The sequence below is a fragment of the Schistocerca cancellata genome, chromosome 2 (assembly GCF_023864275.1).
Source record: "Schistocerca cancellata isolate TAMUIC-IGC-003103 chromosome 2, iqSchCanc2.1, whole genome shotgun sequence".
NCBI lineage: Eukaryota > Metazoa > Arthropoda > Insecta > Orthoptera > Acrididae > Schistocerca > Schistocerca cancellata.
In genome coordinates, this window is record NC_064627.1 from 346954137 (window position 1) to 346978674 (window position 24538).

Below are 24538 nucleotides of genomic sequence, written 5' to 3' on the forward strand. Positions count from 1 at the left end.
CTGCGATGGAGCTCCATATGCCACGGCAAACTGGCTGACACTGACGGCGGCGGTGCACAAATGCTGCGCAGCTAGCGCCATTCGACGGCCAACACCGCGGTTCCTGGTGTGTCCGCTGTGCCGTGCGTGTGATCATTGCTTGTACAGCCCTCTCGCAGTGTCCGAAGCAAGTATGGTGGGTCTGACACACCGGTATCAATGTGTTCTTTTTTCCATTTCCAGGAGTGTAGTTAGCAAATGAAAGATTTTGATGGAGAACAAATAATGTATTTACCTTAATAGTGTTCAAAAGTAATATTATATATCAGTTCATGACATCCAGTCTTACAAATTTACTCTTCCTGGCGGACACACGTCCAGATCATCCGCTCTCAAAACTCCGCCATCTCACTCCCCACATCCACCACTGCTGGAGGCTCACCTCCAACTGCACAACGCTACGCGCTGTTCACATCCAACTGCCCAACACTACAATAGTGATTATTCCAACAATGCCAACCAGCCACAGACTGCACACAGTACAGTCAGTGATTTTCATACAGAGCGCCACGTGGCGTTTCCAACATAAAAACCTGAACAGCCTACTTAAAACATTAATACTCGCAATCGGGGCAGCATAGTTATGTTTAAGTGTGTACATAAGACTTTTACATTTGACACGCCGATGTTTAGTAATCTTTGTGGTAGTGGGCTGTACATATGCAGTGTGAAGCGACTTGTAACACTGATGGATAATATGTCCTGAAAATTCTAAAGCATAAGATCCGATGGTGACAGCATAGCTCCGTCAAAACCAGTCCTCCAATAAAATGCTGTTTTAGCGATCCTGGATTCTGAAAGTTTCGTCAGTTACTGTTATGTCCTCGCGATTTTCCTCAAAAGTTACAAAAGAACAATAAAGCAACAGAAATCACAGGTCCTATGGTCGCAGAGAAAGTGAGGTCACATTGTTGTGTGTGATGAGTTACGTAACTTCTTGCGAACAGGATGAGTCATACGGCATTAGGCAACTCATAAAGATGCTATGACAGTTACACTCTCTGAAGGAGAAATGAAAGGTTCCCATGGTAACAGGAGCAATAAACGGCGAAGGCCAGAGTTGCACAAGGGACAATTTACGGTGGACGAACGCAGGCAACAGGCGAGTCGTACGTTTTCGTCAGTGGCTATTCGATCCCAGATGGTCAGTGCCTTGTCGTCTAGTACGGAAGTAACCTTATCCATAGCCGTTTTATTTTTTCTTGTCTGCAACTACATGTTGAAATTAACATACTAGACGTACACCAACCAGCATCAATCAGAAATGTTTGATACGAAGAGCATCATAGGTCATTGTTACTGCTTCTTTTGCCTGCTGCCTATCCAGTTCTCTTGACCCATCCTAAACACAAAATCTTATTAACTGCTTGTATTGTTGATCTGTGCCATTTTTTAGATGTGTCCATTCCATATCATTATAGACTTTCTTAAATTGTAGGTTAATTCTTACAAAAAGTGAAACCACCAACAAGCCACTGCTAACAACGCTATTTATTACGAACAAATAACTCCTGTGGAGTTTCGAAGCGATTCATCCGGAGATAACTGTTCAAATTTTAGATTACATCTAGATTACCCGACTCTTTCCATTCGGAAGTCTAGTGAAAGCTATAGCTTTGGTGTGAATATTGATGGGTATTGTAACAAAGGTTGAATCAACGCAATGGTTCTCAAGGGCTATCAGTACAGATTTTGTCGAAGTTAAGTCTAAAGCTTTCTCAGCATGCCTGAATCTCAGACTGCTATGTTCCATAATTTCGTTCACAACCTGACTCTGTTCCATCCACTTCTAAAACCAGTACATTCGTGACGATATTTTTTACATTACATATAAGAGACTGATAGGTCAATAGTTGTTTTGCCTTGTCTATCCTTTCAAGTAAAGTAAAATAATCACAGTAATGTGCTGAATTTACACAATTATCTCTCTAAGCAGACAGTTTTTCGAGTTCCATTTGTATAGCTTTTACTCTAGCTTTAAAGATTTTTCTAGAGTCAGCAGTACACAAAACACCATTTATTTCTTCATAGTTCGAATGTGTTTCTCGCCTCATTTGGCATTTATAATAGTTCTTAAATTTAAATTTATACTCTTCAAAATGAATCCATGCGTGTATACTACATATGATAACGGGAATATATCAAAAATTAGTGAAAACTTTTGTATTCGTGAAAGTCTTCATTTTATTAATGACCAGCAGAATGATCGTGGTCTGTGGGTAGCGTCTCTGATTAATGATTAAAACGTCCTCGGTCCTGGGTTCGAACCACGCCGCCGCATAAATTTTGAATAAAAATCATCAGCAATGGCAGCCGAAGACATCCGGCATAGGAAGTCACCCCCATTCCCCCAACGGCCCTGTCAAAGAGGTCGAAGAAGTAGAGGTAGAAGAAGAAACAACAGTCGATGTAGAAGAGATATGGGATCCAACACTATCATCAGAATTTAGAAGAGCTTTGGAAGAATTAAGATCTAATAAGGCAGAAGGGAGAGATAACATTCCTTTGGAATTTCTAAAATCATTAGAGGGGAGTGGCAACAAAAGTTATTCATGTGGTATGTAGAATGTATGAGTCTGACAATATTTCGTCTGACTTTCGGAAAAACGTCATCCACACAAATCCGAAGATTGCAAGAGCCGACAAGTGAGAGAGTTATGGCACAATCATCTTAACAGTTCATGCATCAAAGATGCTGACAAATATAATATACAGAAAAACGGAAAAGAAAACTAAGTATCTATTCGATGATGATCAATTTGGCTTTAGGAAAGGTAAATGTGCAAGAGAGGCAGTTCTCAAGTTTCGGTTGATAATACACTCCTGGAAATTGAAATAAGAACACCGTGAATTCATCGTCCCAGGAAGGGGAAACTTTATTGACACATTCCTGGGGTCAGATACACCACATGATCACACTGACAGAACCACAGGCACATAGACACAGGCAACAGAGCATGCACAATGTCGGCACTAGTACAGTGTATATCCACCTTTCGCAGCAATGCAGGCTGCTATTCTCCCATGGAGACGATCGTAGAGATGCTGGATGTAGTCCTGTGGAACGGCTTGCCATGCCATTTCCACCTGGCGCCTCAGTTGGACCAGCGTTCGTGCTGGACGTGCAGACCGCGTGAGACGACTCTTCATCCAGTCCCAAACATGCTCAATGGGGGACAGATCCGGAGATCTTGCTGGCCAGGGTAGTTGACTTACACCTTCTAGAGCACGTTGGGTGGCACGGGATACATGCGGACGTGCATTGTCCTGTTGGAACAGCAAGTTCCCTTGCCGGTCTAGGAATGGTAGAACGATGGGTTCGATGACGGTTTGGATGTACCGTGCACTATTCAGTGTCCCCTCGACGATCACCAGTGGTGTACGGCCAGTGTAGGAGATCGCTCCCCACACCATGATGCCGGGTGTTGGCCCTGTGTGCCTCGGTCGTATGCAGTCCTGATTGTGGCGCTCACCTGCACGGCGCCAAACACGCATAGGACCATCATTGGCACCAAGGCAGAAGCGACTCTCATCGCTGAAGACGACACGTCTCCATTCGTCCCTCCATTCACGCCTGTCGCGACACCACTGGAGGCGGGCTGCACGATGTTGGGGCGTGAGCGGAAGACGGCCTAACGGTGTGCGGGACCGTAGCCCAGCTTCATGGAGACGGTTGCGAATGGTCCTCGCCGATACCCCAGGAGCAACAGTGTCCCTAATTTGCTGGGAAGTGGCGGTGCGGTCCCCTACGGCACTGCGTAGGATCCTACGGTCTTGGCGTGCATCCGTGCGTCGCTGCGGTCCGGTCCCAGGTCGACGGGCACGTGCACCTTCCGCCGACCACTGGCGACAACATCGATGTACTGTGGAGACCTCACGCCCCACGTGTTGAGCAATTCGGCGGTACGTCCACCCGGCCTCCCGCATGCCCACTATACGCCCTCGCTCAAAGTCCGTCAACTGCACATACGGTTCACGTCCACGCTGTCGCGGCATGCTACCAGTGTTAAAGACTGCGATGGAGCTCCGTATGCCACGGCAAACTGGCTGACACTGACGGCGGCGGTGCACAAATGCTGCGCAGCTAGCGCCATTCGACGGCCAACACCGCGGTTCCTGGTGTGTCAGCTGTGCCGTGCGTGTGATCATTGCTTGTACAGCCCTCTCGCAGTGTCCGGAGCAAGTATGGCGGGTCTGACACACCGGTGTCAATGTGTTCTTTTTTCCATTTCCAGGAGTGTAGAAGCAAGCCTAATGAAAAATTCAAGCACGTTCAAAGGGTTTGACAACATGAAAAAGGCATTTGACAATGTCAAACGGTGCAAGATGTTCGAAATTCTGACAAAAAAAGGGTTAAGTTATAGGGAAAGATAGGTAAAATACAACATGTACAAGAGCCAAGACTGGACAATGAGACTGGAAGTCCAAGAACGACATCCTCGGATTAAAAAGTGCGTAAGACAGGAATGTAGCTTTCGCCCCTACTGTTCAATGTATACATCGAAGAAGCATTGATGGAAATGAAAGAAAGGTTCAAGAATGGGGTTAAAAGGCAAGGGGAAACGACATTAATGATAAGATTCGCTGATGACATTTCTGTCGTCAGTGTAAGCGGAGAAGAATTACATGATCTGCTGTATGGAATGAACTGTCTAAAGGATACAGGATATGGCTTAGTGAATCGAAGAAAGACGAAAAGTAATGAAAGTAGCAGGGAGGACAGCGAGAAACTTATCACAGTTGTTGATCACGATGTAGATGAAATTAAGAAATTCTGCTACCAAGTTAGCAAATCAACCCATGTCGGACGGAACAAGGAGAACATAAAAAAAGTAGACTAGCACTGATTACCTAGCATTCCTGTCCAAGAAAAGTCTACTAGTATCAAACAAATGTCTTAATCTGAGGAAGAAATTTCCGAGAGCACACGTTTGGAGCCAGCATCATATGGCAGTGAAACGTGGACTGTGGGAAAATTGGAATAGAAGAGCACTGCCTGAATGTGTATTTACTCCAAGTCTACGAGCTCCTCCTCCTTCCCTCTCCTCCCTTTTCATCTCCTCCCCCTCCCTCTCATTCACCTCTTTCACCCCCCATCCCCACTGTCTGTCTCCTCCTGTCCCTTTGTCTGTTCATCTGGTCCTCCTCACTCTCTCTGCCATTCTAATCCTGCCCCTCTATCCGTCTGCTCCTTCCTTCTCCATCCCCTCTTCTGAGCCCATCTCTTCCTGTCCATCTATCTCCTCCATCCCCCTCTCTATCCTCCAGCCCCCTCCTCTATCTCCTCCTCTTTCCTTGTTCTGACCATATCCCTCGCCTCGTCACTGTATCAATGCCCTCCTCCTTCAAATCTGTTCCGTGTCCTCCTTCCCTCTCTGTCTCTCTTGCCGTCTCTTCCTGTCTCTTCCTCTCTCCATTGTATCATTCTCGAGTTAACAGGAGGTTGCTGGTTCTTACTCTCACAGCGTTGCTTTCCAGATAGTAGTATGTGTACAACGTTTGGTAGAAATCGATCCAGGTTTTTAGGAGGAGCTTTTTAGCCAAGGCATTGCCAGAGTACGCACATATATTTAAAATATTTCACATACATTTGTACACATATTTCTCCTGTATCTGTATCGAACTTCGTCCTGCAGATTCGATTTCACACAGCTTAATCTTTATGACGTCATACTTCCTGAACTTTGCGTTGTACAATTACATTGTTTTGGAGATACAAAAAAAAAAAAAAATGGTATATGTGAATACTGTCTGCAAAATGTGTCATGAATACAGTCATTAGAAAAGAAGCAATAAATCAAAACGTCATGCCTGATGTTGTAGTGTTACTGCATGAACAGTGAATATATACTAACGATAAAGTTTTTTTTTTTTTTTTTTTTTTTTTTTACTTTCATCATTCTATGGGCGTTTTCAGGGAGAAAAAGTTTAGTAAAGTTCTAAGATTACATATAAAGTCGGTTGCAAGACTATATGTGCTCTCATTCTCACATACCGGATCAATAAAGTCTGCGAAATTCCGCGTTGTGAGCTGCGCTGCTTTTTCAACCCTACCTCCATCCATTACATTGTTGTTCTTACCCCCACAGTGAGTCTTTACAGGTAGCGAGTGATATGTGTAACAAGTTTAGTTGAATTCGATCCGGTAGGTTAAGAGGTGATGTGGAATGTTATATACGTACGCGTAAATCCATTTTTAAAATATTTTGGATATATGGGTTCCATTATTTCACATATGACCATTTTCATGAGGCACACTTTTTCCACTTCCTCATTAAAGTATGTAGCATTTGTAAGTCATAGTCTATTGCTATACTGTAATTTATTTCGCCGATATAGTTTGCTAGGAATGATTTATTATATTTGTTGAATATGACAAAGTAAATGTTACTTTGTAATCTATTTATAACGTAATAATGTCCGTATACCGAGGGTCAGAAGAAGCTAAGAAATAACTTTCCGCTACAGCATATAAACATATGATTAACAAAGTCCGTTCACTAGGCAGACACTAATATTACGGTATCCCACCCTATGTTTTAATTAAACACTGCCATAGAAAGACAGATAAAATCTTCACAGACCTAAATGTATACTTTATAAACCACTGTGCAGCGCAAGGATGAAGGAACTTTGCAGCAACATTTTCGATATTTTGACCCATTTCACTCGCATATGGTGCGAGACAAAAAATGATACTCGCTGTACACGCCATAACTCTTTTTATTTCAATGACAGTTTTCATACAGCCGTAATTTTTATTTTCATATTTACCTCATATGCTTATCCGTGGTCTAGTGGTGTCGGCACAGTAGCTCAGCGCGTTCAGTCAGAGAACTGGCTGCAGTCTGTAATGAAAAAACTGATTGAAGAATTCAACGATCAACTTGTAGGGGCGTCATGTGACGTCAGCACCGACCAAACGCAAAGAGCAATAACGATCAAAACGAAAAAAAAGAAGAAAAACAAGTCCTTGACTAGTAATCAAAACGTCCTGGGCCCCAGATTCGATCCCAGGTACTGCTTAAATACAGAATGAAAATCATCATTAATGGTGGCCGAAGACTTTCGATGTAATGGTTACCCTCATTCTTTCAGAGAGAATGGAGGAACGGGCACCGTTTGATGGCAAACTCTTAACCTTGGCTTTGCAAATTGCCTCTAAAAGACGTGACAATGAGCAATAATCAACGGATAGGGATACAAAAGGCAGTGGAATCGACTGTATTGAAGACAATTTGTATCCAAAGAATAATAATATATAACAGATTAAAAAAGTATTATGATGACCTTCCTATCGGCAACAGATCCCTGACTAGGCCCCCATTTGGATGAATGGGAGGGACTGCCAAGGAGACAGATGACCATGAGAAAAAGAGAAAAATATGGAATAATCAAAGAAACGGTAACGTGTAACAAATGGCTCTGAGCACTATGGGACTTAACTTCCGAAATCATCAGTCCCCTAGAACTTAGAACTACTTAAAGCTAACTAACCTAAGGACATCACACACATCCATGCCCGAGGCAGGATTCGAACCTGCGACCATAGCGGTCGCGCGGTTCCAGACTGTAGCGCCTAGAACCGCTCGGTCACCCCACCCGGCGGTAACGTGTAACGTTCTACAAGTCTGGGCGTGGAATATCAAAAGTTTGAACGTGGTAGGGGAGTTAGAAAAGATGAAAAGGTATGTTGCTACACACTAGTGAAATCAAGGACACAGTAAAACTTCTGCTCACACACACACCTTTATTCTCACACGTCCATTTTACAGTTATGGTTGAAATATATCCGCTGCAGAGGACAGCACAATGTACAGACTTAACAGAACACCAATAGATGGCGTAGGAGTCTTCATTCCCCGACATCCTCCCCACCCTGGTCCATCTCGAGGGGGATGACCAGCTGGACCGGTCGACAGATCTTCATACCATCTGGCTGGCGGAGGATGATGCACCGTATTTTACTGTCTCTGCCATGCCGCACTTCTTCTACCACAGTCCTCTTCCACAAGTGCCGTGGTTTGCTGTCTTCTTGGAGCACAACAACCTCTCCAATTTCCGGTTTCCTTTGCGAAGGGTATCCCTTTACCTCATGATATTGTCTTAGCAGCAGGAGGTATTCTGTCTTCCACCTGCGCCAGATGTCGTCATTGACCTTTTGTCTGAGTCGGAACTCCTTGGCAAGGTCCTTTCTAGTTGCTGGCTCTGGCCCACATGGAATTCCCACCATTTAGAAAGTGAGCTGGCGTCAATGTAGTGTCGCTCTCTCCTTGAGTGATGGGTCGTGAGTTTATTGCGGCTTCTATGCTGATCAAGGTGGTGTTTAAGCTCTCTTCATCCACCTGGGAGCGACCAAGAACTTCCCTCAGGCAGCGCTTGACTGAGCCTATCATGCGTTCCCACCAGCCTCCCCCTCGCAGCTTGTTTCGTAAGGAGCGAAGACGCGCTTCAGCAGTTTTGCGGTTGCAGGAGAGAGGCATATCCTTCTTTCGAGGCAGAGATACAACTCTGCGGCCATATTCCACACAGTATGATTCTCGGAATTCCTGATAAATAGGGTGGTCCATGGGTTTTAATGCTCGCTCTTGATGTCCTGTTATCCCGATTGTCTCCAGGTCCCAAAATCGGCGGACTGACTCATCAGATATATCACTGCAGCTGCCCTGAATAAAGTTGACAGTTGCTCTGTTGATGGTGGTGCTAGATCTGTTTCCATTGAGAATATATCCAAAGATTGTTGGGAGAAGAACCAATGATGGTGATACCTTGACTGGTTGTTCCAAAGTCACGATTCTCCAGTAATAATCAGCTCCAATCAGGATCTCAATAGGTAGATCTTCACTGTCTCCTTTAGGATCTGCGAGTGGTGTACCACCCCTCAAGGCCATATCTCCTACATCTTGTGGCACTGTTGGTTGCTGTGAAAAATTATTTGTGCTTTCAAAGGCTGTTATTGATATGTGGGAATTAGTGGAGCAACCCATCATATTAAACTGCACCTTCTTCCTTGAGAGTGATGAACTGTAACTGGATTCGAAAGTAGTGATCTCGAGAGTAGTGCTTCCAATGACACTTAGTTGGAGAGATTCGATCAGTGAATGGTGAATGAAACTCGATTGACTCCCTGTGTCCAGGATGGCACGTGTCTGTTTGCTCTTACCAGTGGGTCCTGTGATACTCACACGAGCAGTCTGCAGGTATGTGAAGTTAGAAGTCATAGTTTCAATTTTATTTACTGTTGTGGTATGGCTACTACAGATAGAAATGTGATGCTCCCCCTTACATTTCGCACAGGACGCTTTTCCCCGTTTGAAACACTGATTTCTGTTGTGGCCACGTCTCAGGCATAGAAAGCAACGGTTCATTGTCTTGAGGGCGTCGATTCTTGCCTGCAAGCTTGCAATCTTTTGGCAGTCTTGGCCCCAGTGCCCTCTTTCGCCGCAATACACACAGAAGGGCTCTGAATTCAGTTGCTTCTTCTTGTACCTCTTCGTTTTAACCTTTACATGGAAGGCAGATGCTGTTGGTACGTAATTTTCGCGTGGTACAGTATCTCCACGAATTTTGCGTGTGTTGATAGCTCCTTCCACCTCTTCATTTAAGAACTCCATAAGGTGGGTGAGGTTCCCTTCTTCAATCTTTTGCCTTCGGGCATGAACAAGCCAATTTTTGCAAATTTCTTCAGGAAAGGCTCGAAGAAGTTTGGGTGCAAGCACTCTCCCATAAGAGCCCACATTTTCTCCTAGAGCTCGTAATGCTTGGATGCGCTTATGGTACTCAATGTAGGTGGAATTGAGAGCCTCTGGACTGCCTGAAGTCGAAGTGTTAAGATTCTCCAAGAAATCCAGGTGACTTTGGATAATTCTGTTCTTATCCCCATATTTGGATTTCAAAATTTGCTTAGTCTGCTCATATGTATCAGCTGTAACAGCAATGCCATCGACCAAGTCCTTAGGTTCCCCATCAAGGTAACCACGGAGGAATACATGCTTGTTCATTGTTGACACCATCGGATTCTCGTCTATGGAAGCTGTGAATTGCTCCCAAAATCGAGGCCAAGCTTCTATGTCCCCTGAAAATGGGTGCAGTTTGATAGTAGGCAATTTTACGTCCATACAGGCGTGTTGTTGAGCCGCTGACGTCGCGTTTCTGTCTCCTGAGCGCGCTCCTCCTAGAAGGCCTTTCGCCTTTCGGAGGGCCCGTTTGCATTTATCAGATCGGGTTGACGGAGGAGATAGAGAAGATCCAAAGAAGAGCGGCGCGTTTCGTCACAGGGTTATTTGGTAACCGTGATAGCGTTACGGAGATGTTTAACAAACTCAAGTGGCAGACTCTGCAAGAGAGGCGCTCTGCATCGCGGTGTAGCTTGCTCGCCAGGTTTCGAGAGGGTGCGTTTCTGGATGAGGTATCGAATATATTGCTTCCCCCTACTTATACCTCCCGAGGAGATCACGAATGTAAAATTAGAGAGATTAGAGCGCGCACAGAGGCTTTCAGACAGTCGTTCTTCCCGCGAACCATACGCGACTGGAACAGGAAAGGGAGATAATGACAGTGGCACGTAAAGTGCCCTCCGCCACACACCGTTGGGTGGCTTGCGGAGTATAAATGTAGATGTAGATGTAGATGTAGATATATTCCTCACAAGCTTCCGTGTCGGCTTCGTATTCAGAGTCATCCAGCAAGTCCTGTATTGTATCGTTGAGTCGGGTCAACTCTTCTACTGTTTCCTGAAGGCGTTCCTGGAAGTGTTCTACTTCTTCTGCAGCTGTAGAACCATCGAAGGCGTTTATTTGGCTGACGAAACGCGTCGCATTCGATCGCAAGATCGTCCGCTTCCGGCGCAGCCTCCCCAAGTTCGTAGCTACTGCTTCTGCCATGGTGAGTTGGTGGTTTTGCTTTCTGTCACGAGAGTGCGTTCAAGGTCAAGACACCCCGTCAGTTGGATGCTATCGCTAAGGGATGGCGCTGTCATGGAGTGTGAACCGTTAGCAGCCCCCTAGTGGTGTTTGTAGTTCTCAACAGATGACGCGACCGTGCAATTTTCTACTTCCGCGACCTTTAGTAGTGGTCGCTGTTGCTAACAGATGGCGCTGCAGTCTACCAATACTTTAGCAAGTCCCATTTGTGCTTTGCAAATAATACGCCAACTGCCCTCTATTGCTCTGCCACCAACAAACATGCACCAAGTAACATCACATACAAATCAATCGCCCCGCAGTGTCCTTTGCTACAGTTTCAGAGCAATGCCGCAACTTATCTGTGTGAGCTGAACGTGGCGTGACGTGACCGGATTTTGAGATTGAAGTCGCTCAAAACCCTCTCCGCCGGCGTCGAGTCCTCTTTAATGTGTAGTAGCACTCTATCTCTTCATGTTCTCCCGGGTTTCGGCACCAAAATGTTGCTACACACTAGTGAAATCAAGGACACAGTAAAACTTCTGCTCACACACACACCTTTATTCTCACACGTCCATTTTACAGTTATGGTTGAAATATATCCGCTGCAGAGGACAGCACAATGTACAGACTTAACAGAACACCAATAGATGGCGTAGGAGTCTTCATTCCCCGACAAGGTAAATGCAAAGACTCAATCTGGATATAGTGGGGATCAGTGCAGTGCTGTGGAATGAAGGCAAGGATTCGTGGTCAGACCAACGTAAGGTACTATAAACAGCAGAAGAAAAAGGTATAACGGGAACAGAATTCGTTATGAATAACAAGGTAGATCAGAGACTGAGTTACTTTGAACAGTTCAGTGATAGGGTTGTTATCAGAAACGGCAACAAACCAACGCCGTGAACAATAGCTCATGTACCCCAACGTAACAAGCAAAAGATAAAGAGGTTAAACTACATGAGGACATCAAGAGGGTAAATCAAAAAGTAAATGGAGATGAAAACTTAAAAATCATGGAGTTTTGGAACGTAATAGCGGGAGCAGGAATGGAAGAGCTTGGTAGAAGGAATGAGAAAGGGAAAATAGTAACTGAATTCTGCAATAAATTTCAGCTAGTAATAGCGAATGCACTATTCAGTCACAAGAGGAGGAGGATACCGCGGAAAATTCTTGGAAGCATGGGAAGATTTCAGCTGAATTACGTCATGTCTACACAGAGACTCCGAAATCAGATATTGGATTGCAAGGTGTACAAAGGATCACATATAGACTCTGATCAAAATTCAGTAATGATGAAGAGTAGACTGAAGATCTTGAGAATCGTCTGGAAGAATTAAAGTGGAAAGAATTGCGATACGAAAGTACCGACAAATGATAAGGTGTGTTTAAGTTCTCTTAAAATTTAGATAGATAATATTGCAGTAGACAGGCTTGTTGAACGGACATCACTAAAAATGGCAATTGAAGATACACTATGTGATCAAAAGTATCCGGACACTTGGCTGAAAATGAGTTACAAGTTCGTGGCGCCCTCCATCGGTAATGTTGGAAGTCAGTATAGTGTTGGCCCACCATTAGCCTTGATGACAGCTTCCACTCTCGCAGGCATACGTTCAAACAGGTGCCGGAAGGTTTCTTGGGTAATGGCAGTCCATTCTTCACGGAGTGCTGCTCTGAGGAGAGGTATCGATGTCGGTCGGTGAGGCCTGGCACGAAGTCGCCGTTCCAAAGGTGTTCCATACGATTCAGGTGAGGACTCTGTGCAGACTAGTCCATTACAGGGATGTTATTGTCGTGTAGCTACTCCGCCACAAGCCGTACATTATGAACAGGTGCTCGATCGTGTTGAAATATGCAATCGCCATCCCCGAATTGCTCTTCAATAGTGGGAAGCAAGAACGTGCTTAAAACATCAATGTAGTCCTGTGCTGTCATAGTGCCACATAAAACAAGTGGTGCAAGCCCCCTCCATGAAAAACACGACCACACCATAACATCACCGCCTGCGAATTGTATTGTTGGCACTACACAGTTGGCAGATGACATTCATTGGGCATTCGCCATACCCACACCCTGCCATCGGATCGCCGCATTGTGTGCCGTGATTCGTAACTCCACACAACGTTTATCGACTGTTCAATCGTCCAATGTTTACGCTCCTTACAGCAAGCGAGGCGTCGTTTGGCATTTCCCAGCGTGATGTGTGAGTTATGAGCAGCCGCTCGATCATGAAGTCCAAGTTTTCTCACGTCCCGCCTAACATCTATAGTACTTGCAGTGGATCCTGATGTAGTTTAGAATGCCGGTGTGATGGTCTGGATAGATGTCTGCCTGTTACACATTACGACCGTCTTCAACTATCGGCGGTCTCTCTCAGTCAACAGACAAGGTAGCCCTGTACGCTTTTGTGCTGTACGTGTCTCTTGACGTTTCCAGTTCACTACCACATCGGAAACAGTGGACCTAGGGATGTTTACGAGTGTGGAAATCTCGCGTACAGACGTATGACACAAGTGACACCCAATCACCTGACCACGTTCAAAGTCCGTGATTTCTGCGGAGCGCCCCATTCTGCTCTCTCACGATGTTTAATCATTACTGAGGTTGCTGATATGGAGTACCTGGAAGTAGATGCACCTAATACGAAAAACGTATGTTTTTGGAGGTGTCCGGATACTTTTGATCACATAGTCTACAAACATAGGCACAAGGAAGGTAACTATGGAGACCCATACTTCAATTTATTTACGAAAGAAAGACGTTCAAAAATGTTCAGAAAACGACGGGAATATAGCAGTTTAAGACGCTTAGGATTGCTATAGATGGGAAGGACATGGAAGCCAATGCAAATGGCTGCAGGAAAAATGCGAAAAAATCGAAGAAGAAATGGTATAGGAAAGTCAAAACAACCGTCAGTGAAATTAAAAGGAAGGACGGCAACATTAACAGCAGGATGGGAGGTCTATGGTTAAATGCAGAGGAGACAACGGATGGGTGGAAAGAGAACACTGATGGCCTCTATGAGGAGGATGACTTCTCTGATGCCGTGATACAAGAAGAATTGGTAGTCGTAATGGAAGACACATAGGGACTCAGCATTTCATGGTTTGACAGAACTTTGGAAGACGTGAAATTAAAAAAGGGCACATTTATATTCCCACCCGCTAGTGGGGAGTATCCAGCGTGTAACTGTCAGCAGGTTGCGCAGAGATCGCGTGAAGAGTGGCCGCTAGGTGCTGGTGCTGCCATGGAGGACTGCGGGAAGCCTCAGCAGAGACGTGGGGGATGAAGACGGCCAGCGAGAAGGCGCTACGGGAAGCAAGAATCTGAGAAGGCAGTCAGCTGGAGTAGGCGGAGCAGGAAGTTGGTGCAGCAAACCAGCGGAGGCGGTGTTCTGGACTTGTGGAGGCTTGCTGTGAACACGGGCCATCGGTTCATTACTGGCCGAACGGATGGCGCTTCGTGTCTTGGATCCAGGTAAGGTGGATACAGGCCCACCCGGTTAGCCAACCAATGTGGAAGCCTGTCCAGTACCAAATTCTCGAGTGTCTCGATGGCGAAACTGGGGATTCCTCCCCACCACCTGTTGTGTAGAGGGGTGGTGAGGAAGATGTAAGACCACAAAAAGAGTCGGGCACGAGGACGTAGTGTGCACCGTTCAGGGGACGTCTTGTCGCGAAGGTGTCACGAGACGTCCGGCCCAGCTCCTTTCGCTGTTCTTGTTGAAAGTGTCGCGGTTAGCATTTGTGCTTCTTGTCCACTGAGCAACTCACAATGGTGAGTGGCAATTTTCCGCGGGGCATTCAAGTACCTTCAGCACTTATTCACTGCAGTCAATATATAGTGGAATTTTATCTCGAGACTGGGTAATTTCTTTCTTTTTGTAAGTACATAGCCGGCCGCTGTGGCCGAACGGTTCTAGGCGTTTCAGTCCGGAACCGCGCGACCGCTACGGTCGCAGGTTAGAATCGTGCTTCGGGTATGGATGTGTGTGATGTCCTTAGGATAGTTACGCTTAAGGAATTCTAAGTTCTAGCGGACTGATGACCTCAGCCGTTAAGTCCCGTAGTGCTCAGAGCCATTTGAACCACTTTTTTGTAGTACATGAACACTAATTTCATTATTCATGACATGGTGAACTTTGACGATATAACCGTTTTCTATGTTCTACAGCCGTTCGATGAGGCGACCCTATTCTCTAAATAAATATCATCATACGGCTGTATATGCCTGAATCGTGCACTCTTTGTGTCGGCATTCTGGCGCAAAACAGGTGACATAATCTGGAACATTTTTTCTATTCATCAGAAAAGATAATTGTTTCTTTCCTTTCGGTTTTGAATTTTTGGAGGGTTATTTACTAGTAATTAAATTTCACATGCACCTGCACTGAGCATCGTGAGTGGCTAACATAGCAAATGTCGTTCGGCGGTGTTGTAAACCTACAAGGTGTCGCGGAGCTGGTAGAATTCGTGTTTTGAGTCCGCAAGTGTGGCAGGCAGTAAAAACGAAATGATCGTGTGGCGTTGAAGGCCGGGAGGCCCCATCCGGGAAAGCCTGGCCACGGGGTTAAAAACATTATTTCATGTGACGCCACATTGGGCGAGTTGCCTGTCGGTGATGATGAAATGATGGGGAGGACAGCGCAACACCAAGAGTGGAGAAAAATCTCCTACCCGGCCGGGAATCGAACCCAGGCCCACTGCATGGTAGGCAAACACCTTACCATCCAGCTAAGTAGGCAGTTCTGGCATGCAGTTTGCACTCACTACTGCCAAACTCCAGACGGATCACACGAACCTTGAAGTACCACACACTCAAAAACCGAAAGATTACAGTTGTACTTACGATTTTCGATCTATGAGCAAGCAGCTAAAGATGAGACTGTACCTGAAACAGATACAAAAATTAAATAAAACATAAAGCTGTAAGGAAATTAACGTTCATTGGAATAAATAAATAACAGCAAAAAGTCCTATTGTTATTCGGTGCATAGTCGACTCCACGAAAATAAATGGCTCTAAGCACTAGGGGCTTAACATCTGAGGTCATCAGTCCCCTAGACTTAGAACTACGTAAACCTAACTAACCTAAGGACATCACGCACATCAATGCCCGAGGCAGGATTCGAACCAGCGACCGTAGCAGCCGCGTGGTTCCGGACTGAAGCGCCTAGAACCGCTCATTCACAGCGGCCGGCTTCACTAAAATAGTCTCTAATCTTATTCTCATGACGATTACGCTAGACACACATTGGAAGCAGCAGAATATTTCCACCGGTTCTCTAAATTTACCCTACGATCGAAAACAACTTCACTAGTTCGTCAATAACGCACAATGTTATTTGTTTTGTATGGAGTCAACGGATTGCTTCATTCGATATGTACATACTGCCAACATGACCAAAGAAAGTTTATGATACAGGCTTTAAAGATTGCGAGGCAGTGGAGAGAGCTAGGTGCGTAAAAAAAGAAAAAAAAACAAAAAGAAAAAAGAAGAAAAAACGAAAAAAACAAAAGAACGGCGACAGTGTGACTCCGCGACGTCTGAGGTAATTAATTATCTTTCACGAGCAGTTGGTGATTACGTGACGACTTTCTGCATATGCAGAACTACTGGGCTACCTCAGCCTTGCTAAATATAGTGGCGATGAACCTTTTGCTTGCATAAAGATCTGCAGTTACGTGGCACGGTTCCAGTCTTTGGCCATAGATACATACAGATCGTGTATTCCCCTATACCTGCAGTTCTGAACTTAGAAAACATCAGTCTCGTCATGATTACACCGAGACCTATCTACACTATTAGCCATTAAAATTGCAACTTCAGGAGAAACAGCAAATAAACTTTTACTTAACGTGCTTTTGCAATATATCAGGGAGAATAAATGATTAAATTTGTAAATGATGTGGCAGTATACAGGGTACAAAATTTAGTACACAGAGATGCCATTTCTGGCAGCAACGAGGCTCGAAGTCAGCTGGGCATCGAATGGAAATGAGCTTCGATGACATGCGGCCGCATCACTTCAGGTCTCTTCAGCTCTGTACTAGACTTCGTCAACAATAGTGGCTGGGAAAACAGTAACCAACTGTTTTCAATGGGTGACAGATCTAGAGAAGGTGCTAGCCTGGCAACGTATCTGTCGAGATAGGGTTGTTGAATGAGAAAGACGCGAACCCACCAAAGGTAAGGACTAGCCATGTACCTTAACATGTCCCAAAAAAATACCAGCTGTCCCAATTTACGATCGTGTGAACTAGAGATAATCGTGTTGTGTACCCAGTGGCACGCCATACCATGACACCAGTGCTAGATCGGTATGTCGATGACTAATACAGCGTGTCAACTTCTTCTTTCTCCTCACACGGATTCACCGACTGAGATGCTGTACGTAGAACTGGGACCCGTCTGAAGACGATGAGGTGCCACCCCTACGTCCAGTACTTCATTTATTTGCAGTTTACTTATTTATTGTGGGGATGTACGAGGGGCGCTCAATACTCAGAGCAACACTTTCTTTCTCTTCTATATTAAGATTGGAAAAATGATGACTTGTTGAGGAACATGTGGAACATTCGCACTTCAGCCCCTGTAGCTTCATGAAGTCCCGATAGCTGACAGCGCTATAGGTAGCCATCAAACTGGCGTCTGTGAGGGAGGCGCGTTCCAAGTAGAGAGTTGTCATTGAGTTTCTTTTGGCGGAACACCAGAGCCGGCCGGTCGCACACAGTTGTGACTCTCATTCGACGTGATCTGTGGATCACAATTGAACACCTCGCTGCTCAACTGCACCTGTCTAATGGTAACGCTGACACACTCGACCACGAGTTGGGGTTCTCAAAGATGTTGTCCGCTGGGTTCCTTGCTGCCTAACAGAGGACCAGAAACAGCAACGAAGGACCATCTATGCAGAATGTTTGCACGTTCGTGACAGTTCTTTATCGATCATCATCATAGGCGATCAAACATGGGTTCATCACTTCGAACAGGTAACAAAACGACAATCCATGGAGTGGTATCACTCAACCTCTCCCAAGAAAAAGTACAAAGCTGTATCCTGTGCCGATATTCTGTTTGATGTCCTCCCTCAAGGTGCCACTCTCAGGAAACTGAACAAACGACTTCAGCGTGTTCGTCGCCACAAAAATGCAAACGAACTTTTCCATGACTCACATAAGTCTGCACTCCGGAGAGAGCTCACCAAACTTCATTCGACTATTCTTCCTCATCCACCCTATAGCCCAGATCTCGCACCTTCCGACTTCCATCTGTTTGGCCCAATGAAGGACGCGCTCCTTAGGAAGCACTACGCGGATGATGGAAGGTTATTGATGTAGCAAGAGGTTGGCTCCGACGTCGACCAATAGGGCGGTATCATGCTGGCGTAAAGGCCTTCCCAGTAAGATAGCGTAGGGCTGTCACACTGAACGGAGATTGTGTTGAAAGATAGTGTGTTGTAGCCAGAAGAGGGGGGAACAATATGGTCTGTTGTAATCCTGAATGAAACCAACCTGCTTCCAGAATAAAAATGTGTCGCATTATTTATTGAATGCCTCAGTGCAATTCTACGTAATATTTACACAGTGAAGTACAAAAAGCATATGTACTAATCCTGGTTTCCATCGACATTACAGATTGATGTCAAGAGTATCTATCCATTCCCGTGCTGTCAGAGAGACATTGGAACCTTAGAGTCACAAAATGGGGAGTCTGAGAGTCCCCATTTTTACATGAACGACTCAGTTCTTCCACATCCACGTCTGGTTCTGTTCATTTGATAACAGGTTCTTTTAGGCAGTTGCAAGCCAGATATAAGTGTGGGGGTTTTCGAGGTCACGACAGCTTATGCGGGTGCTGTTTCTCCATGTCTTCCTCCACACACCTTCAAGTGTCTGTGGTTGGATCTCACGAGTTGTCCAGAATGGTTTCCTTGAGTTGAGGCATATGCTGGGTGGACTGAGCACAATTACCTGGACAAGTAGCTTTTCGGAAAATTCCAAGTTATTAATCTTTTACTATTCACGGTCGTCTAAAATGTGGTTGAGCAATGTTACTGAGAGCAGATGGACAAGGTGGACAGTTTATCTCAAGATGTTTCATGATTCTCATGGTATACACCTTACTGACAAGCATATTCTTGCACCATACTGGTGTGCAATGCTCGGCCCTGGAATGTACAAGAGACAAGGTATGCGGTATGGAGAGTATTAGCTTGAGCCGCAGAAAGTTCCAGATTGTTTTCAGATAATTTTGCTCCTGATCTTTTCCGCAGCTCAGTTCTGAATGATAGTGAGTGATATATTGGGATTCTCAGATACTTAAGGTAAGGGTTATTGTTAACCTTTTCGTTACAGAAGGTGAATTTTAGCGGCTGATTTATTAAGCGATTGTTGAGGTGAAAAGCTGTCACTCCAGTTATTGTAGGGTTGGGACACAATCCCCAATTTCTGGAGGAGGAGGAGGAGATTAGTGTTTAACGTCCCGTCGACAACGAGGTCATTAGAGACGGAGCGCAAGCTCGGGTGAGGGATGGATGGGGAAGGAAATCGGCCGTGCCCTTTCAAAGGAACCATCCCGGCATTTGCCTGAAGCGATTTAGGGAAATCACGGAAAACCTAAATCAGGATGGCCGGAGACGGGATTGAACCGTCGTCCTCCCGAATGCGAGTCCAGTGTGCTAACCACTGCGCCACCTCGCTCGGTCCCAATTTCTGTAATAATCATTAAGTACTCTTAGGTCTTGTGTTGGTTGGTTGGTTTAAAGGAAGGTGGAGGGAGGGGCGGGAGGAGGACCAAACTGTGAGGTCATCGGTCCCTTGTTACGCAAGGGAAAGAAGAAAAGAAAGGAGACGTACAGAACAATAACAGGAGAATGAAAGAACTAGAAGAACGACAGAAAGACAACCAACACTACTATGGACAAAAATGGATAAGAAAACAACGGAGGGAAGCAAGAAACAGGTAGAAGGGACAAATTCAAGAGGCAGATGACCTTGGCTGGCCGACCACAAGAATAACAAGGAAAAGCCAGCCACTCTGCGACACATTAAAACATAGCCAAACAGAGTTAGAGTGGGGAACATGCGCGAAAACTTATATAGAATGATAAAACCCACCGTCATGTGTAAAACGAAAAACTAAATTAGCCGATGAGGCGTCGTCAGCTAAAATGAATGGCAACGAGTCCGGTAACTGAAGAGTCCATCTCAGAGCAGCCAAAGGAGGACAGCTCACCAAGATATGGGCCATTATCAGCTGGGCGCCACACTAACACTGATGTGGGTCATCGCGGCGCAGAAGGTAGTCGTGTCACCAAGCGTGGCCATTGTGGACCCGATAGAGAGCCACAAACTCCCTGCTAGAGGCCCACGTGGAGGTCTTCCACACATTCATAGTCTCCTTAATGGCGTACTGAGGTTATGTCATTCTGTCTCCCAAAGCTGCAAAACCTTGCTGCTTAGTGCTGAACGCAGGTCAGTTAAGCCGATCGACATAAGAGGTTTCCACGTAGCCTGTTTGGCCAGCCTGTCGGCAAGATCGTTACCTGGGATTCTGATGTGACCTGGAGTCCAGACAAACACCACTGAATGACTAGACCGTTCCAGGGCATAGATGGACTCCTGGACGGTCGCTACCAAAGGATGACGAGGGTAGCAATGGTCGATAGCCTGTAGGCTGCTCAAGGAGTCAGTACACAGAAGAAACGACTCCCCAGGGCATGAAAGTATATCCTCAAGAGAACGAGATATAGCCACCAGCTCGGCAGTGGAAACACTGCAGCCATCAAACAAGGAATGCTGTTCAGTATGTCCTCCATGGACATAAGCGAAGCCGACGTGGTCATCAGCCATTGAGCTTTTGGTGTAAACCACATCATGGCTTCGTTAAATGTCAAGAATCGAGAGGAGTTGGCAGTGGAGAGCTGCGGGATCAACTGAGTCCTTAGGGCCATGTTAAAGGTCCAGGCGGCCTAGTTGTACACCAAGGAGGTGTACATGAATGGACCTCAAGTATAGGTGGTAAAGGTAAGGATTCCAGTTCGGAAAGAAGAGATCGGACACGAACTGCCATTGGAAGCCCTGACCTGGACCACGGATGCGGGAGACGAACCGCCGTGGGTGGGAAAAGGAGACGGTAATTCGGATGCGCAGAAGAACTACGAACGTTTGCAACGTAACTGGCCAGCAGTTGTGCACGTCTAACCTTCAATGGAGGGACTACGGCCTCCACCGGACTCGTTCTAAAAGCTCGTGTCGCTAGGCGAACGCCACAGTGGTGCATTGGGTCGAGTAAATGCAAAGCTGAGGGCGCCGCCGAACCATAAACCAGACTCCCATAGTCAGACGAGACTGAACAAGGGCTCTGTAGAGCTGCAGCAGCATAGAGGGATCTGCACCACAGTTGGTGTTGCTCAGGCAGCAGAGGGCATTGAGATGATGCCAGCACTTCCGCTTAAGCTGACGAAGGTGAGGAAGCCAAGTTAATTAGGCGTAGAAACCCAGTGCTATGAACATATGTCTCCCCTACAGTGAGTGGATCATCAGTCTGGTTCTGGATGAATGGTATGGCGCCGACAGAAGTGCATAACACGAATTTGCTGCCGAAAACTGGAAACCGTGGGCTTGAGCCCATGACTGCCCCTTGTGGATGGCTCCATGTAGGCGCCACTCAGCAACACCATTACTGGTGGAGCAGTACGAAATGCAGAAGTCGTCTGCATACAGAGAAGGTGAGACAGATGGCCCTACAGCTGCTGCTACACCATTAATGGCCACTAAAAATAGAGATACACTCAATACAGAGTCCTGCGGGACTCCATCCTCCTGGATACGGGGGGAACTATGGGAGGCACCAACTTGGACATGGAAAGTACGAAGCGACAGGAAATTTTGGATAAAAATCGGGAACGGGCCTCAGAGACTCCACTCGTATAATGTGGCAAGGATATGATATCGCCAGGTCGTGTCATACGATTTTCGTAAATCAAAAAATACTGCAACCAATTGTTGGCTTCTGAAAAAGGCTGTTTGGATGGCAGACTCGAGGGACACAAGATTATCAGTGGTAGAGTGACCCTGGCGGAAGCTGCAGTGACATGGAGCCAGTAGGCCATATGACACCAGGACCCAGCCAAACAGCCAACACACCATACGTTCCAGCAGCTTAAAAAGAACGTTGGTGAGGCTGATGGGCTGATAGCTATTTCACCAAGCGGGTTTTTGACGGGTATGAGCACTGGTATGAGGCCATCGCACCAGATCCGGTTGAAGATCATGAGATGTCGCTTGTAGTCAGACGAGAGATGTTTAATCATCTGACTTTGGATCCGATCTGGCCCAAGGGCAGTGTCGGGGCAATGTGCAGGGGCACTGAGGATATCCCAGTCTGTAAATGGGGCGTTATAGGATTCACTGTGGCGTGTAGTGAACGAGAGGACTTTCCCTTCCAGCCACCGTTTGAGAGTGCAAACGGATGTGGCATAATTCACCGACACGTAGGCTCTAGCATAGTGCTCAGCAAAGTGCTCGGCAATCGCGATTGCGTCGGTAAATAACAAGCCTTTTATGTTAATACCAGGAACACCTGTTGGGGTCTGGTACACGAAAACACGTTTTATGCTTACCCAGAAGGTGAAGTATGGTACCCAATGGTCGAGACGTATCTCTCCCAACACTCCTGCTTCCGTCGTTTGATAAGTTGGCGAACGCGGGCACGGAGCTGTTTAAAAGCTATGAGGTGCTCCAGGGAAGGGTGCCGCTTACGCCGCTGTAGAGATTGCTGACGCTCCTTAATTGCTTCAGTGACTTCCGGCGACCACCAAGAGACTGCCTTTTGCCAGGGCACCCTAAAGAACGAGGGATCGGGTACTTTGCCGCAGAAAGGATTGTTGTAGTCACCTGCTCAACCATCACATCGATGTTCCCGTGTGGGGGAGATTCAATGGTGACAGCAGAGGTGAAAGTTTCCCAGTCCACCTTGATTAAAGCCCATCTGGGCAGGCATATGTGTGCCTGACGCCGGGGCAGTGACAGGAAGATGGGGAAGTGGTCACTACTACACAGTGGATAGATGGGAGAAGTCCTGGCAAATTGATAAATCAATGGCCCGAGTATTTAAGAGGCAGAGGTCGATCTGAGACAGTAAAGTTTAGACATCTCTGCCTTGTCCAGTAAGCACGGTGCCACTCCACAAGGGGTTATGGGCGTTAAAATCTCCAAAAAGTGGGAAAGGTTTAGGGAGTTGATCAATCAATGCAGCTAATACATTCAGGGTTAATGCACCATCTGGAGGAAGATATACATTGCAGACAGTTATTTCCTGCATCATCCTTGTTCTGACAGCCACAGCTTCGAGGGGTTTGAAGGGCCACAGTTTCACCACAGACTGAGTTTAGGACATAAACGCAAACTCTCCAAGACACTCGATTATAGTCGCTACAGTTCCTGTAATATCCCTTATAGTCACGGAGGGCAGGGGTCCACAATGCTGGGAGCCAGGTTTGGGCAATGAAGAAAGCAGATGTAAAGCTTAACAGTTGCCATAGCTCAGCCAGGCGGTGCAAAAATCTGCCACAATTCCACTGAAGGATGACGTCATCGTGAGACTGGGAAGGCATGGAACAATCAATGAATTTACACCTCAGGGTCACATGCTGCCACCGACTTATCGCCTGAGCAAAATGGTTCAAATGGCTCTGAGCACTATGGGACTTAACATCTATGGTCATCAGTCCCCTATAACTTAGAACTACATAAAGCTAACTCACCTAAGGACATCACACAACACCCAGTCATCACGAGGCGGAGAAAATACCTGACCCCGCCGGGAATCGAACCCGGGAACCCGGGCGCGGGAAGCGAGAACGCTACCGCACGACCACGAGCTGCGGACTGCCTGAGCAGACTATATCCACTGTGTCTGAGGGTCTGGCGAGACCTAGGTCTTCAGCAGATGCCAGAATCTCCACCTCATCCGCAGAAGTAGAGCTTGCAGGTAGCGTTGGTGTGGGTGAAACCGCAATTCCCTTGGTCTTGGGGATCTTCTTTTTGGATTTCTCTCACTCTCCTTGGGTTTCCCTGGCTGGGAGGACTTCACTGATTCAGTCTTCTGGACTGAGGATGAGTGTGAAGCCCTACGACCAGCTGCCTTTGAGCTCTTCAGCCACTGGAGGGTGTCATCTTCCCCACTAACAGAAATCTGGGAAGGAAGTGACCCAAGGGACCCCTTCCTAGCGAGAGGAGCCGAAGAAGGCTTACGCATCTCTGGCGCAGAAGTGGGGACTGATATCTCCAATAGTTTGGGGGGGGGGAGGGTGGGTTACTCCCAAAGTAGGTGGTGCAGGAGCAACAGGGAGGGAAGAACCCCCCACCATCAAGGGGGCACGTGTAGTCTTCCAATTCTGAGAGGTGACTTGGGTTGGTGGAGCTGATGGGGCTAGAACTGTTGTAGCGGTGGCGTAAGACGATGTTATATGCACAGGATGTAGGAGTTCAAATTTCCTCTTAGCCTCAGCGTAGGTCAGTCGGTCCAGGGTCTTGTACTCCATGATTTTCCTTTCTTTCTGGTGATGGAGGCGGGCACATGGAGTATTG